The sequence below is a fragment of the Varanus komodoensis genome, unplaced genomic scaffold (assembly GCF_004798865.1).
Source record: "Varanus komodoensis strain SLA01 unplaced genomic scaffold, ASM479886v1 scaffold11, whole genome shotgun sequence".
Classification (NCBI taxonomy): Eukaryota; Metazoa; Chordata; class Lepidosauria; order Squamata; family Varanidae; genus Varanus; species Varanus komodoensis.
Window position 1 is genome coordinate 8,117,582 of NW_025335317.1, and position 15,855 is coordinate 8,133,436.

Below are 15,855 nucleotides of genomic sequence, written 5' to 3' on the forward strand. Positions count from 1 at the left end.
ACAATTGCACCTGGAGCAAATACCTCTATGAAGACTTTGTGGGCAGACTTGCTTGTCAGCCTGAGCACCTTGGAGGTGCTACACTCATCTCCACAGGGACGTGGGGAGCGGAGACTTTCACCTTGAGGCTGATGCACCGTGAGTGACACACTTCAGTAAGCTCAGGCTCACCAGGCTGTGTTTCCTTCAACAGGGATTGCCCACAGGCATTGCCTTGCAGTTTAAGGGGATGTGTGTTTTTTCAATAGCACAGCATGGACAGGGTTTTGAGCTTTCGTCTTCCCATCAGTGGGGTGTAAGTAATGTTCTTCCAGGCCAATAAAATGCAGTAGAAGGGGGATGAATCAAAGTCTAATACTTTTGTTCTGCCAGTGGAAAATAACTGCCTAAAAGCTTCCTCTTGTGGATCTCCTGCAAGGCAAGCCGGTTTTGCTTAGGGCAAATAGAGGCAGTTGTTCAAACTTGACGACCAAAGATGGTGGATTAGTCTTTTGCTCCCAAAATACAATTTTCTGAGCCCTGCCAAAATGGAAAAGGATGAGCTAGTCTAGAAACAAACATCCCCACAGTGAGTTTTCTACATGGAAATGTATCAAGTTACTGTTTTATACAACTTACTGGCTGGGTTCACATATCAAACCAAGCAGCCCTGTCTGGTTTCCATCCTGCAAGGCTTTTTGCCTGGATGTAACTGTCTGATGAAGAAATACTTTCTATGCTACTGTGCTTCCCATCCTCCTCACTCAGCCCACCCATTATTGGTATATATCCCATCAGCCGCTACACCTGAAATTCAATCCCATGATGGATGCCTGGGGCAGCAGATGCCATTCTTTCCAGGCGACTCTGGTAGCTGCATGCCAGGACCATGAAAAGCATGACACTTGGTTCAGATGATCTGAGAAACCATAGTGAGGCATGGAGAGCATAGAATGGACTGTTTTATGACTGGTCATTGTTTCTCAAAAGCAAACATACCATGCTGAAAGAGCACAACACACCTCTGAGGACACGTCAGACCATCCTGTACAGGAAACCACAGTGGCTTGTTGGGTTCTCTGAATTCACCCACTGTGTCAGTAGGAACCAGGACATGCCTTTGTCTACGTTGTTGTGAGCTGGTCCCTTCCTTCTTTCCTTTGTTTATCAAACTCAAGGCAATCAAAGTGTAGTTCTTTTACTGAAACTTAACAGATTACAAAACAATATGAACTTTAGCTTTCTTCCAAAGTTCAGGGAGATGCATCTGCCAATGTAAAGGGCTGAATCCAAACTGGAACCTTCCCCTCTATCCTGTTCTTTAAGGAAAGCTTCTGACTCCACCTTCAGAGTCATTCTTGCTTGCTTGACAGCAAGATGACAGGAATGCTGGAGACTCTCTAACTGGGCAGCTCATTTCTCCTGTTGGCCCCTTACTGGACCAAGGACTGGGTCTTGCAAATGCTCCACTTCCCATCTTGAAAATCTCTCTGCCCCTTCCAAAGCAGGCCAATTTTCACACTTTGCCTCAGAGACTTTGCTAGGTAATCTTGAAACATCACAGTTCTCTCTCCTCATCATTCCTCCACCTTCTCAGAATCTGTTTAAACAGTTGATACAGAGCAAGCAATGGGTCTCCTCTCTATGAAGCCTTTCCCTTCCAATACCTGTTTCTCTCCTAGCTTCTGGGGGTATCAATCCTGAAATTACCTGAGCAGATGGGGGTCATGGAGATTCTCAACTGGTTCCCAAGAGCAGTCCACAGGCCCGTAGTCTCTCTAGTCCACCAAATATTACAAACAAATGTGGCATAAGCCAGGGTCCAGAGAGTCCAGTCCATTGGTCTGCAACTTCAAATTCCTCTTAGAATCAGACAAATCTGTCTGAAAAGTCTGTAATAGAGGAGAGAGGAGGCCCCTTTCTACACCTGTGACACACACTGATGGCTTTCCCTACCAAGGACAGCTGGATAAAGCATACTTGTGTCCTCTTCTGAATAATGACACATTCCCACTCAAGCAGTTTTAAAACACATGGGTTCAGGCATGGGTACATTATTGGTGAGCAAAAGTTCCTGATTTTATGAGTGGGTGGGGGAGAAAGCATTTTGCAGCTTTGATTCAGAGCAGGGAAGGCTTTTTGTCCAAGGTGATGGGGAATGTGTGGAAACTGTTATTATATGCTAGCAGAAGATGGGAGGCATTGTTCAGTGTGATTTTAGAATTCTAGTGTAGAATCAAGTCGGTGCACCTTTTATAGGCTTGATTGCTTCTCATTAACTTCAACTCATATGTCCCTTACATTTGCTTGCTATCAAATATGATTTAACTATATGGACTTTTTTTTAAGCACCATGCAATGAAAATAATTGTTTCTACTCTACAGTTTGTGGTTGATCACTGAAAGTTGGGAGCTGAAATTTTGCATTCATATCTGTGACCATGAAATTGAAAAGAAAGAATTACCTGCTGGGTGTATTATGACTGACCTGAATTCCCTGTAGGGACAAAGGGGAAAAAAAGATATAATTCTATGAAGTAAATTGCATACGATAACAAGCAAGTTTTCTTGTATTCTGAGAATAAAACTGAAATGCAGATTTCTGTGTGGTTTGAGGTGCATGTTTTGAAACTCCTGGTGTGGATTTGAATCTAGTGTAGGGAGAGGAGGCAGGAACTTATTTAAACTTATCAGAATATTTATTTGATTGATAGCATCACAACCATCATAAAGAGATCCTAAATAGCTTTTCACAGGCAAAGTAAAACCAAAAGTAAGCCCAGCTAAAGACTTTCTCGGCTGGCATCTTTACCTGTCTGCCTCACCTATGTCATTCTCACATAGTGTCAGACATTATTTAGATTCTAATATTTTGCAGTGATATTTTAGTGTGCGGTAATGGGCTGCCTTGGCTTATCTAGAAATGCATTTCCAAAGTCTTGTGGAATTCTTCTGGTAGTGCAGGTTTGTTCTGCCTCAACAGCCCGTGACCTAGCAAAGTGTTTCAGTGGCTGTACCACTTTTGAACATGGTGAGTCACCTGTCTGGACACTCTCCCACGCCCATGGTGGCTGCTGACTTAACATGTAGAATTAGGATGGTGGTGTGAAGGCTACAATATGACAGCATTAGGAATGTCTGAACTTGACAGAATTCTTTGAAGTTCATTGCCAAGCTTGTTTCATCTCTCTACCATTTCTATTTGCAAATCCAACAGGCACTGCATGCTTTTCCTTCTTCAACAGTGTGACCCCTCCAATTGACCAGAAGAGCAATCCTATGGTCACTGGGCAACCCCCCCCCCCCAGATAGTTCACTTGTCCTTGATAAAATTCAGAGAAAGTGCTTCAATCTCAGAAGTGGGAGTTGAAGAGTCAACCTCTCTCCCCTGTCTCCTGCAGCTGGTGTGGCAAGAACTTCCATGATCAGTAACTCAAACTCAGAGATGGGGGAAAGAGGAGGTTCTAGTGGATGTGGAAAGGAAGAATCTGAAGAGGCCAGGATAGGAGTCTTCTCTATCCCTTTCCTTCCACTCCAAAACACCCTTATTAGACAGGTTCAAAAGCCAATGGAGTGAAGAAGCAAAGAACAGGAGGTAAAGACTGTCTCCACTGCTTCTCCTGCATTGTTGGCTTCAGTCTAGTAGAGTACTGGATTCTCAATGGCTCCTGAGTCTGGGGGCTACCATGCAGTGAACTCACCACCAATAGTACTGTGTTTTCAAGAAAGAAAATGTTTATTCGCATGTTGCATTCTTCAAATACAATCACAAATTTGGGAATGTGATTTCTTAGAAGTGCTTCCCTCTGTGTTCAGGATGGCAAACCTGGCAGATTCAGAGTGAAATGAAATGTGTATGCACCCATGCCTATTTGCCTTCAGAGAGAGCTTTAAAAGACTCAAAAACTAGTTCCATCTCAGGAAGAAGGTCACAGAAAAAAATAAAGTTTAGTACTGTAAAAGATGGAATGGGTTAGGGGTAGGGTTGTTTGTGTTTAAACTGGTAGCCAAATGGAAAGTACTAATAAGTCTTGGTTATTTCAGAAACCAAGTTGTATATGAGCACAAAATCTTTAGGAGAGTGAAAGATACTGAATGCAGCCAAATAAGGACATCAAAGGAAGAGAGATATTTTGTTACGGAATTCAAGAGAAGATAAAAGAGCAAGGAGATGACAGATTGCTGTGGTTCCATTTTTCCACTAACCCATAAATGGTTTTTGACAGAACTGGTCACTAAATTCCCCTGAAGTAAGCCCAAGAGGACCTTTCTCTGTAATTGGATCTGCTATCAAAAGGAAACTCACCATTTTTCAACCAGCAGCTGTCTGACTTGATAACCTCCGTATGCAGCCAACATGGGGAACTTTTCCATTTCCGTCATGCTCAAATATGGTGATTCTGTGTTGCCTCTCCATCCAATGAAATAGATAGCAGAAACCCTCAGGATAGACCTGTGTCTTTCATTTATGTAATACTATAAAATGCCATACATAGTGATGGTAATGGCAAACCCTCCAAAGCTCTTTATGGGATTGGCTTGATCATCAAGGAGCCTGCTGAAAGCTGGAAGAGCTGCCAATTCCCCTTGTTTACTATTGGAATATTCCATCACACTTTTGTGTGACTGCGAATGGGTCAACATTTTAAGCCTCTCTCCAACCTGTTCCACAGATTCTGTCCTGTATTGCAGCATCCTCTTGTTTTCCAGCACAAAATCCAGAATTAGACAATTGAGATTGCATAGGAGCAGACTTGTTTTTTTTAAGGAAAAAAAGAGGAGAGCAGCTTAGCTTCTACCCAAATGATGTATTTTTTCTTTTCTGTTCTATATTTTTTCCTTTTCTACTATTCTTTTCTATACAGAAATGTAAGGCGCTGTATTGGGGCACTGTTGGAATGAATGTGAAAGCTTCTTTCCATGTTGATCCAAAAGCTACCAACCCTTTGAGTCCATCAGCATATGCCTTCACCTCCACCTCCATCCATCTTCTACCCATCATGACAACAAGCATTTCAGTACCCCAAATGAAAAGCCAGTTTCCTTTCTTCCATCCCACTCTTCATGTGTCTAAGCACTCAAACCCAGGATGGGACTATGCAGACAGGAACAGGCATAATTCTTAATGGCTGGAGCAGGAAGTGGGTGTAACCTGTATCCCAGTAATTGAGTCCATCAATTCTCCTTATATTTACCAGGGAAAAGTAACGGACTGCACTGGGGGACAATGCTACAATAAGCACCAAATCCACTCTTGATGTGGAGTACCTTGTTCTTGCTGGCCACTTCCACACACATCATCCATCACAACCCTGGCCACTTTGCTGACACAGACGTACTGCATACAATTTAGTAAGGAAACAATTTCACTGCAGTAGCAGTTTTAACTTGGCTATGAATAAATTGGCACCTGAAGTAGGAGGATTGAATTGCCTTCTGAAATTAGATGTAGAATTTTAATCTTATTGTCCTGAGCGACTTCTTATTCTGTTACATGCCTCTGCCAATATATTGATTGTAACCTCTTTGGGTTTATGATAATTAAAGGCTAGAACATTGCTAAAATATTCTGAGGAGCAGATGACTTTATAAGAACAGTATTATGGCCTGCTGCCTTATTACATTGAGCATGATTTGAATCAATGGGACCTAAAAAGTTAATTAAAATTATATGAGCTCATTTCTTTTTTTTTTCTTTTTTACCCAATGGGACCCTGAGTCCGAATTATGAACTTTTTTTATATGTCATGAGCTATCCTAATAAATAGCAAAAATGTTTCAGATGACTGCTATTTAACTGAAGATTAGTAGTTCCCTTCTCCCCAAGGAAAAATATTTCTCAAAAGATTGAAAATGAAGAGAAGTGAAAATATCTAACAGTTCAAAATATGGTTGGCAACTGTTCAATGTAGGCACATATCAGTTTATCCAAGACCATGTTGTGCTTTGTGTTTCTCCACTGGGACATCTTCTTCTAGGTGTATTTTTAGCCTGGACATCAAAAACCTCAGTGGCTGCTCACCCCCATTACAACAGCATTAGAGAGACTATTTTCTGTGCCCTGATGGATTTCCCTGCCCTTTGCCTAGACAGCAGCAAGTTTCATAAGCTGAGGTTGGAGAACAATACACATTTGGGTAGGCAGATTTCAGGCTGATGGGATCAAATGTGCCATAGATGGGTATGTTTTATTTCTTTTTAAATGTTGGTTTCTTTTCTTCCCCTAGAACTTTGAGGCCCACCACCTGGAGCTTGGCACAAAGAACCTATTATTATTAAGGGACCTCACACTCAGAAAGTTCCTCTGAGTACTAGAACCTAATGAAGATCCCAGTTCTTTCACACAAAAACAATTCCTGGTTAAGCCCTCCCTGGCTGTCTTCATGTCAGAACTATCATTCAGGGTACTGGGAAGGAGACTCATTTTGTTGATGCTTTAATCAGTGATGAGTCAGAAGCCCATATTGACCACCCATTGGTCTGTCCAGAGATCCCAGTATGCCTTGTGCCCACATTTGCTGTCTGGAATAAAGGACATGGGCCTGCTGGAGTATGTCACTTCAGTGGCTGCTTCTGTGCTCACCTACACAGTCAGGGACTTTACCGAACTTCCCCATGACACATGGGTGAGGAGTGAAACAGCCAGCCAGGCCTGGAACAAGAAGATGCCATGCTATCTGGAAGGCAGCCCAGCAACATGGTAAGAGTCAATAGGTGAAGGAGAAATAGCTGGGGAGCGGTGTGCTGATGCCTTCAGCAAAGGGTGGTGGATCCAATGTCAGTGCAGCAAAGTGTCCACAAAGCTTTAATCTGCACTTTAGAGGAGCTCTCCATGGTGCTGAACTCCACCCGCACCCTGTCCTTGGAATAGGTTCACCCCATGGGTAGCTCTTGAAATGGTCAGGCTACAGCCAGAGTGAATACATGGCCCTGTTCACATTGGAGGCATTTGCCTCCTCTGAACACCCCTCAAGTGACTGCTGCATTTTGCCTAAACGAGGCGCTTGGTAAGGAACAGCTCCTTAAGGAGGAGCTTTGTGTGGTCTTGCCAATCTTCAGCCAAGCCAGGGAGCCAGAGGTTCACTGAGGTGAGACCGACAGAAGCACAAGCCTGGCATTATTCCAGAGTCAACCCTGCTGTGCCCAAGAAGTCTTCACTTACAGCATACGCTAGCTATACCTGGGTGGGCAGGGTTCAGGGGAGAAGGACCAGCATTAAAGTGTAAGAATCTTTATCTGCTCCTTCTGAAAATGCAGACTGGCTGGTTTCCAGGCATGGCAACACTGCACTGCACTGTGAAATGTTAAGCAGGACAGACAGGGTGCTGTGTGGAGACGGACGAGAGTGCATAGAAGCAGTCCTGGGCTCCAAAATGGTTAAGGCCAGGGTTGGTGTTGCTGTCTGAACAGCAAGACGAAAGAGGTTGGACCCCTTTCCTTCTGGCAGCAAGCATGGGAGAGCTGAAGTCCGTAATACAGAAAGCTTTGCGCCCTGTGTCTATTGAGGCTCAGGCTAGGTCAATGTGTGATTATTTTTCCTTTGCTTGCCTCTCAAGCTGTTTTTGCTGATCTAATAAATGCATCGGAGAAACCTTTTATAAGTTTTCTTTATAAACTTATCTGCAGCTCTTTGTAGATTGTTTTCTTCTTGGACACAGCAGGGTAAAATTCTCAGTTCTGGGCTGTGCTCAAATCAGTTTAAGTAGCTCAACTGACTTAGTGCACACTGACTTGACAATTGTGAATTTTATCAGATGGGGCAATGGACAGATTTACAGTGGGCTCTATTCATCTTGAATTTTGACTTTTCTGTTCTTTAATTAATACGAAAAAACACACCTCAGTAGAGAGGCCAGCCAGGGGGAAAATCTGAATAAACAAAACACTCTTTAGGAAGCAATCCAAAGCTCCAAACTCAGAAGATTATGGGCAACCAACTGAACATGGAAGACAATTTCCTTGACAAAAATATAGATCGATACTGGTCTTCTAAAGGTCCCCACTTTTGATGAGGAGGAGGATGGGCTGAGGAATCATAGAAGCCTCATTGCCCTGTTCCCCGGAATGCTCACCCCTGCGCCTGTCCCTACTATGGGCTTCTCTCTTCTAGGCCACAGGATGGCAAGAAAGTACTGCACCAGCTGAAAGGGTAGAGGGAGGTCCCCATAGCAGAGTTTCTGCTCCAAACTCAGGAGGCTTTTCTGAGATCCCATCTAAGGGTCCTGCTTTTCTTATGGCTAACCAATGGCTGGGTTCAGATGACACAACAAGCCATGGTGTTTTGCATGTTTTAACATTGTTGATCTGTGGTCTGAACCTAGCTGTGGCATTTTACCATGGTAAATCAGTCTTTAGATACCATGATTTTTTTAAAAAATGGTTTGTCTTATGGTTTCTCTGAATCACAATAGATTGCCTAAACTCAAGATTGTGCTTTCACAGTCCTGGTATGCAGCTAGCACAGGGTTCCCTAGAAACAGCAGCAATTGCAGGAACTGGTCCAGCCATCCAGCCTCTATATATGATCCCAGTGAGAAAGAGGCAGGCAACATAAACAGGGACAAATGTGCCTTGGGATCAAATGTCATTTGCAACACTTGATGGGATATGTGTCAACAGTGGGTGGACTGAGCCAGGAGGATGAAAACCATGATAATGCAGATACCACTTTATCATCTTTTGGCTAGATCATGGCAAAAAACCCTACAAACCATGGTAAACATGCAGGGCTGCTTGTTGTGTGGCGTGAACTCAGCCATTGTGGGCCAGTCATAGAATTGTGCTCTTGTTTAAGTGACTGATTCTTGGGTGCTGGATACCTGAAGGAGCACCTTCTTCCCTATGTGTCTGCCCGCCTCTTGAGATGTGAGGCAGAGGTCCTTCTCCGGGAGCCCTCTTTGAAGGAAATTAGGAGGGTAGCTACTCGGAGAAGGGCCTTTTCAGCAGTGGCTCCCTGACTTTGGAACATGCTTCCCAGGGAGGTTTGCTTGGCACCGTTGCTTCATTCTTTTTGGCATCAGGAGAAGACCTTTTTATTTTCTCAAAATTTTAAAGGTTAATTCGTTTTATTTTTGATTTTATCATAATTCATCGGATGTAGTATGTTGTGTTTTGTTTTTTGTTTTGTTTCTTGTTTTTTGTAAGCTGTCCAGAGACTTTTAGTATTTAAAAACAATAAATAAATAAATATTTTCATGAATTCATTATGTGGATTTACCCCCAACTTAAATGTGTAGGAATGTTACCTAAACCGAGTCGGCAAGGGCCTTTGTGGCAACAGCAGCTCCTGACTCTTCTGCTTCCTTTTCTTTTGAATTTCTTAGAACCCTGCTCTTTCTTAGTTCCACCCCTTTGGACCGACCAGTGTTTCACAGGGGTTCCACTGGCAACACCCATCATCATCATCATCTGTTAGATTGGTCTCTGGGACCATCCAACTGACTTGCACGTGGTAAATGGGGACAGTGATGGAGAACCCCCAGGATCTTGCAGTTCCTGGGCTCTTCATTCTCCTGCACCCCACTTTTTTACTCTTCCTGAGCTCCTCCAGGTTCAATGTTGCAACCTTGAAGGAGCATCCACAATGTTTTCCTCAGCATCTGCCAGGAACAAGGTGAGGGGAAATAGCTGGATGTCCTATGAGCCCTCCCAAAGTCACAAGAATATTTATGCTTTTGGAAGGAAAAAAATCAGCATATCTGAATCTCCCAGGAACCATCGGACTGCTCCATAAGTATCCCTTAACAATATGGTAGATTGAAATAGCATCTGAATTTGATATGAACAAAAAGAACAATGTCTATACTCTTACTTCTCTTAAAACTGATGTTGGCATCAAGCCTTGTTTTCTTGGCCAAAGGGCAGAAAACTTATGTGACTTCTCAGGACACAGGTCATTAATTGTACTCATTAATATGAATTATGCATGTTTAGACTCTGCTAATAAAACAGCATAGACATTTATTTTCCGTTCCATGGAAAAGCACTCTTTGCCCAGTAACTACTTTGCTGCAAGGATGCTGAACTTCAGGTAGAAGTCCTTAGTTGTTTAAGGAAGAACCAAACAGAAATAGATGTTTTCAAACAGCTAAGTAGATATAAATACAGCACTGCAACCAACCAGCCAGCAAATAATCAGATGTTATGGATTATGCCCTTGTTAGTACAAATATTACTATTTCAAACCGGTCTGTTTTCATTGTCATGGCAAACAAATAGAATGCAATACTGGTTCAAAACTATAGGAACTAGATAGTTGGAAACTTGATTCAAATTGTCCTTTTAGTGAAATTTGGAATCAGTTATTGTGGTTGTCCTGATTTAAGTCAGTCCAATGTGGAGAACTTTCTCATTTTGAAGAGAAGCTTTTAGGCCAAGCTGCCATCACTTCATCCAAACATTACTTTAGAATTGCAAATAGCTTGTTACCTAGTTTTCTGTAGCAGATTAAAAACATTTGCAAGCAGGAATGCTGTAGAGAATTAAGAACAACTGATTTGTACAGCCTGGCATCAGTTCATTTTCTTCCATGCACAGTTTACACATCCAGGACTCGTTCAGTAGTGTTGCTGTGATTGTTTGATCATTGTGCCACAGCCCATACTCCACCTGGAGGTTCAATTCAGACAGTGCTTGGTTTCTTGTGCGCTGTTCTCTTTCTCTCACATCCCTCCATCCTTCCTTGAGCACTTGTTCCTATAGCTTCTCATTTATGAAAAGCTGCCTCCTTCCAAAACTAGCCCTGGGCATATTCAAATCCATTGCAAGGTACCCACAAATCATCCTGTAAATTGGATTATATTGATTTCCTCTGTTTGCTTTAAGGGATGCACTCACAACTGGGTTTAAAGAGCAGCTTTAATTCAAGGTTAGTTTGTTCTGTTGCTGATTAGCAACTTGCCCTGAATCACATTTTCTCGCTACAATTCTTGAAGTCCCAGTATTGAAAAACAGAGAATCAATATTTGTCCATTGCTAAGGTCAACCATCTACTTTTCCAATATAGAGGTTGGATGCACAATGGAAATTCTTCCCAGTCAGACAAGAGTGTCTTAAACCTTTACCCAGATCCACCAGTGAATTCCAGCCCTATGAATGTTACCGTACTAAAATAACATGGAAAGATAGAAACAGAGTGAGTCAGAAGGGGCCTCCTGGGTCTCCTGGGCCATCTAGTAATGACTCCCCAGTTCCAGCCAGCTCTGCTCATGGCATGCCCACCATGTGCACGTCTAACCTATTCTTGAACACCCTCACCGATGGGGCCTCAACCACCTCTCATGGAAGCCCATTCCGTACCCTTGGGATCCTAATTGTCAGGAAGGACTTCTTGGCATCCAAACTGAACATGTATGAACATAACATACACGAAAATGGAATGTCCCATCAAACCAAAAACTGAAAATACAAATTTAGATAAAGAACAGTCAACAGATACCCCTTCAGTGAACTGTGTGTGTGTTGGTGCATGAGTGTGTATAGTGCAAGATAATTGGTTCTGTTGGCCTGTCCCTTCCTACTAAGTTCAAATCTAAACAGCATAAGCATGTGAACATGGGATGCACAATCACTTGGAAAGAACATTCACAGTTGGAGGCACATAGACATTTCCAAAACCTCCAGCAGAATATCAGCAGTGAGGCAGTGTATATGAGCCAGGATAGGGTACTCAAGTGTCCTCCTTTCAGAAGGCATCCTCTGTTTGAGAGGACTGTCCCTACTTTGAATGTGGTGTCCATATGAAAAGGAGTCCAGTCCAAGTCCAGTCTAAACACTGAGAATCATCAAAAGACCCTTGAAGTTGCCCATGGACAGAAGACTGAGAAGGACTCAGAGGCAGACACATAGTCACAGCCTCCCCCACTGTAGGAAGAAGTACAGTCTTTCTACTTGAATTCTAATAATTCCTAAATTTGCACCTCTCCATATAAATTAGCCTGTGCACATCCACTGCAAATCAGTGTCCTCTTTTATCCTCTTTGTGTGATTACACTCTTCTTCTTTTTCGCCAATTCATCAGGAACTAGCATAATCCCAGCAGCTCCTTTGCCAAGTCATCTGTGCTGCATGCAAGCTGCATCCTCTGGTGTAGCAATATGCAAGGTTTGGAGTTCAATCTAGTACCCACTTGTTTGTCTTTCTGAGGGTCCAAGACAATTCATCAAGCTCTGCTCCAGGGACACTTTTCAAACACATCCATTTTCTTCCTGTCAGCTTTCTTTGCTGTCCAGCCTTCACACCCATCCATAGGGATCAGGAATGCGATAGTGTGGGTGATCTTGGCCTTCACTCACCCATCGTATAAAGCAGCAAAGTGAGAGTTGAGTAACAAGGTGATTTGGATGTTCATCCAGCTGTGTGGGATGCAATTTATTAAATATGCACATTTGTGCCAATAAGGATGGCCTGATGACAGAGTAACAGAGTGTGCTGGTTTGTTTGTGTTTTCTTATTAATAGGTTGCTGATTCAGGTTTGCTACGCAGAATCAGAGACTTGGAAAAGATCCCCTAATGATCCAGGGCTCTCTTCCTTGCTTAATTATTATAAGTAGAGCCAAAATTGCAATGCACACAGGGGCAGTTGCCTCCAGACTGTTCTTGTTAACAAACACACAGAGAGTAGAGTGGAAGGCACACAATGCGATCTTATAAGCTACGAGCAATAGAAATACTTAAAGTTCAAGTTATGCCTGAAATTCAGTAAATCCCGAACTTGAAAACTTTGCAACATGTTGGCCTTTTAACTTTTGAAAGTGCAACATCATCCAAAAGTTTTCCGGTCTCCTAATCAGCATGAGATAAGAGAAACCTTGGGTGCAATTGTGCTTGGTAAAACCTGATACCTTAGACAATTTCAGATTTGATGCCTTTTCACTAAATATGCATTGCCAAGTCTTTCTTGATCCACATTGCAAGCAACACCTCTTAATGTCATTAGTAGCTCAAAAAAAGAGCAATCAGTCACTTAGGACTAGGTGACATCTGGGCCTTAGTTATTTCATAGGAAAAATGCAATTTCAATAACAACAAGAACCCCTTTCTCTCCCCCCATTAATATATAAATTACTATATATAAATCCCCCTCTGCCCCTGTTAAAATGTTTTTTTCAGAAAAAAAATATTCAGCTGCCTAGATCCTGTAAACTGGCTTTTATTTAAGTTTCATTGATGGTTGTGTGCAGTTTTCAAAGAACAAAGTACAGTATTTGGAAGAGTAATTTCATTATTTAATGGTTTGACTTTTTATGTACTTACTGAGAACTGCATCTGAGGTTTTCAGATTAAGTGGAACTGTCAAGAATCACTCCATACCACATCATTAAAACATTGCAGGCTGCTGGGGCTTCAGGGGGAGGATTCGGGCATCTTCCAAAGAGAATAAAAATTGGATTTACCTTTTATTGCTGCTTCATTACATGCAAAGATGATATTCTTCTAGGAGGAGAAAGAAAGACTGCCAAACAAGTCTTGGCATCTTTAAAGAGCCATATCTGTGCATAGTCTAGTTTAGGGATGTGTGCAAAATACACCCCATGTTGGATTTAAAAACAAGCAAACAAAAATGGATTTACCTTTTTACTTTTCCCTTGTAGCACCGATTTCTACTTATCCTGGATTCAGTTTTGAGAAGAAAAGGGGCTTGAAGCATCCACCAATTATCTCTTCCTCTAGATAGAGAGAGGGGAAATTCCTTTGGTCTGAGATAATCCAAGATACTTTGGTATCCCCTCCCAGAAGTTTAAAAAAAAATAACAATAACCGTAACCAGTGGCAACCCCTTGCCTTTTAATGGTAACCCAAAAATAAGCCTCTTCAGGCTTAATTTAGGGAAACCTAGCAGGGTTTATTTCAAGTAAATGTGGTTAGGATTGGCCTGTAATCTTTGTCTCACCAGAGTGGCCTTAAGGAATGTTTAATCTGCATTGCTACTTAACCCAGCTATGGCCAGGAATCTTCCAGACTGAGAGGTGCTGTGCTATTTTGTGTTGCTTTTGTACCTGAGATGCTTAAATTTTGCTCCATATAGCAAAATCCTTAAGCCATTCACATATAAAGGACAAGATACAGCAGTGTTGGATGTTCCTCATTATGCCTCTGCCTAAAGAAGCAATTACATGCAGCCCTCCCTTGTTTCTGTACCAAATAATAAAAATGTTAATTAGCAATCTGCTACTTCATTTCCTGTGTCCCACATCTCTTGACCTTGCTCTCATATTTTATGGCTTCTTTTTCTTTTTATTATATTTACAGCCCGATCCTATGCATGTTTATTTGGAGTGTAAGTTCCACTTCATGGGACTTACACTTTTCAGTGGGATTTATTCTCAAGGACTTTCACAAAGAATTTCCATCTTCAAAGCGAATCAAGACACATTTCACAATTCCCTGTTTTAATTTATGGGGAAATTTGATTTCAGCATCCAAGAGTTCAAAAAGGCCCTTTAAAATCAAACACAAGGAGAGAAGATGATCAGTCCTTTAGTAACATGCTGGCTTCAGACGCAAGTGGAAGAAAGGCTGCTATGGGATGAACGAAATCAGTAAAAAGTGGACTGAGCGCCTTCGTTGAAATGGCTCAGCTTGCTCACTCAGGGATCCTGGCTGTGAAAACAAGGCCACTGAAAATACGTGACAGCATTTGTTTCACCAATGGAAATATAAAAGCATGACACTGCAAAGACTTAGGCTTTGGTTGAATGCCGTGGCATAATCTTCTTGCACTTACAAAACAACATGGCTCCCTTTTGGCCATCCAAGAGCCTTGTGGAAGCCACTCATTTTAAGAAGGTACCTGTAAGTTGGGCAGTGGTAATATGATCTGGCTTTGGGTTCCTTTTGGACTGTTCTTCATTGCTGTTGCTGTTGTTGTTTTTTTAACTATTAGATTGCATTTATATTCCACCTTTTTTCTTGTGAGGAGCCTAAGGCAGCTCACCTCGGCCTCCGCTCCATTTTATCCTCATAACAACAACCCTGTGAACTTAGGCTGAGAGGCAGACCTGGCCCAAAGTCACCCTCTCAGAGCAGAACCAGCTTTCCCAGGTTCCCAATTCAACACGCTCACCACCACAGCACAGTGGCTTTCCTACTGGTCTGCTTTGGTCAGATTCCTTTTTGTTGTGTTTTTAGTGTGATGAGTTACAATCTCATGTGTGACTGGATTTGTCCATGACATGTCATTGATTTGTCACCTGCCTTGAGTAGGAGCAGTATTGCCACCAGTTGACATGTGAGGGACAGGCATAACGGAATAGGTGGCCTAGCATGAATCACCTAGCTTCTAGCCTATGCCAAGTGAGAAATCTGCTCCATCAGTGTACCTACACTAAGTCAAAGTACCATCTGCTCTACAGTGTGTCTCTGTTTGATCACCTGGAGATGGTTGTTCCTTGCTTTGTGAGTCGCTGCTTTCCAACCTAAGTTGTGAGGATTCTGTAGAAGCCCAGTAGATGTTTAGCTACAGAAAGAAAATGGGATGACTACAGATCTGATGGAATGGAAGTTAAAAAAGTAGGAGACAGACAGGTTGTAAAATGGGGATGTTCCTGAATGTTGCCATCTAGTGGAGAGAGGCAGAAACCTGTTGTGTTAAAGTAACATAAAAGCAATCCAGGCTCTATCTAGAAGAAATGCTTAGGCTTCAGTTCTCTAAACAATGTCATGTTTGGCAGATTCCTTGAGAGTTCCAAGATATTGCTAGTAAACTGGATGAACACTGATGGAGAACCAACAATACAATAACAGATGATAAATGAGGTGTTTGAAAGACACTCCAGATTACCCTTGTTAACTTTGTTTGGTTATTCTTATTTACCACATGAACCAGCCAGTGTTGGTGACTTTGAGTCCATGTTTGAATTAAGCAGCTATTTGAT

General features: G+C 42.2%; 1 protein-coding gene across 3 annotated transcripts in view; it reads left to right on the forward strand.

Annotated features, from left to right (window-relative positions):
- The window catches only part of NRG3 (neuregulin 3), a 575,245-nt gene that overhangs the window by 309,859 nt on the left and 249,531 nt on the right, over window positions 1–15,855 (forward strand). The gene's annotated exons all lie outside the window — the stretch shown is intronic.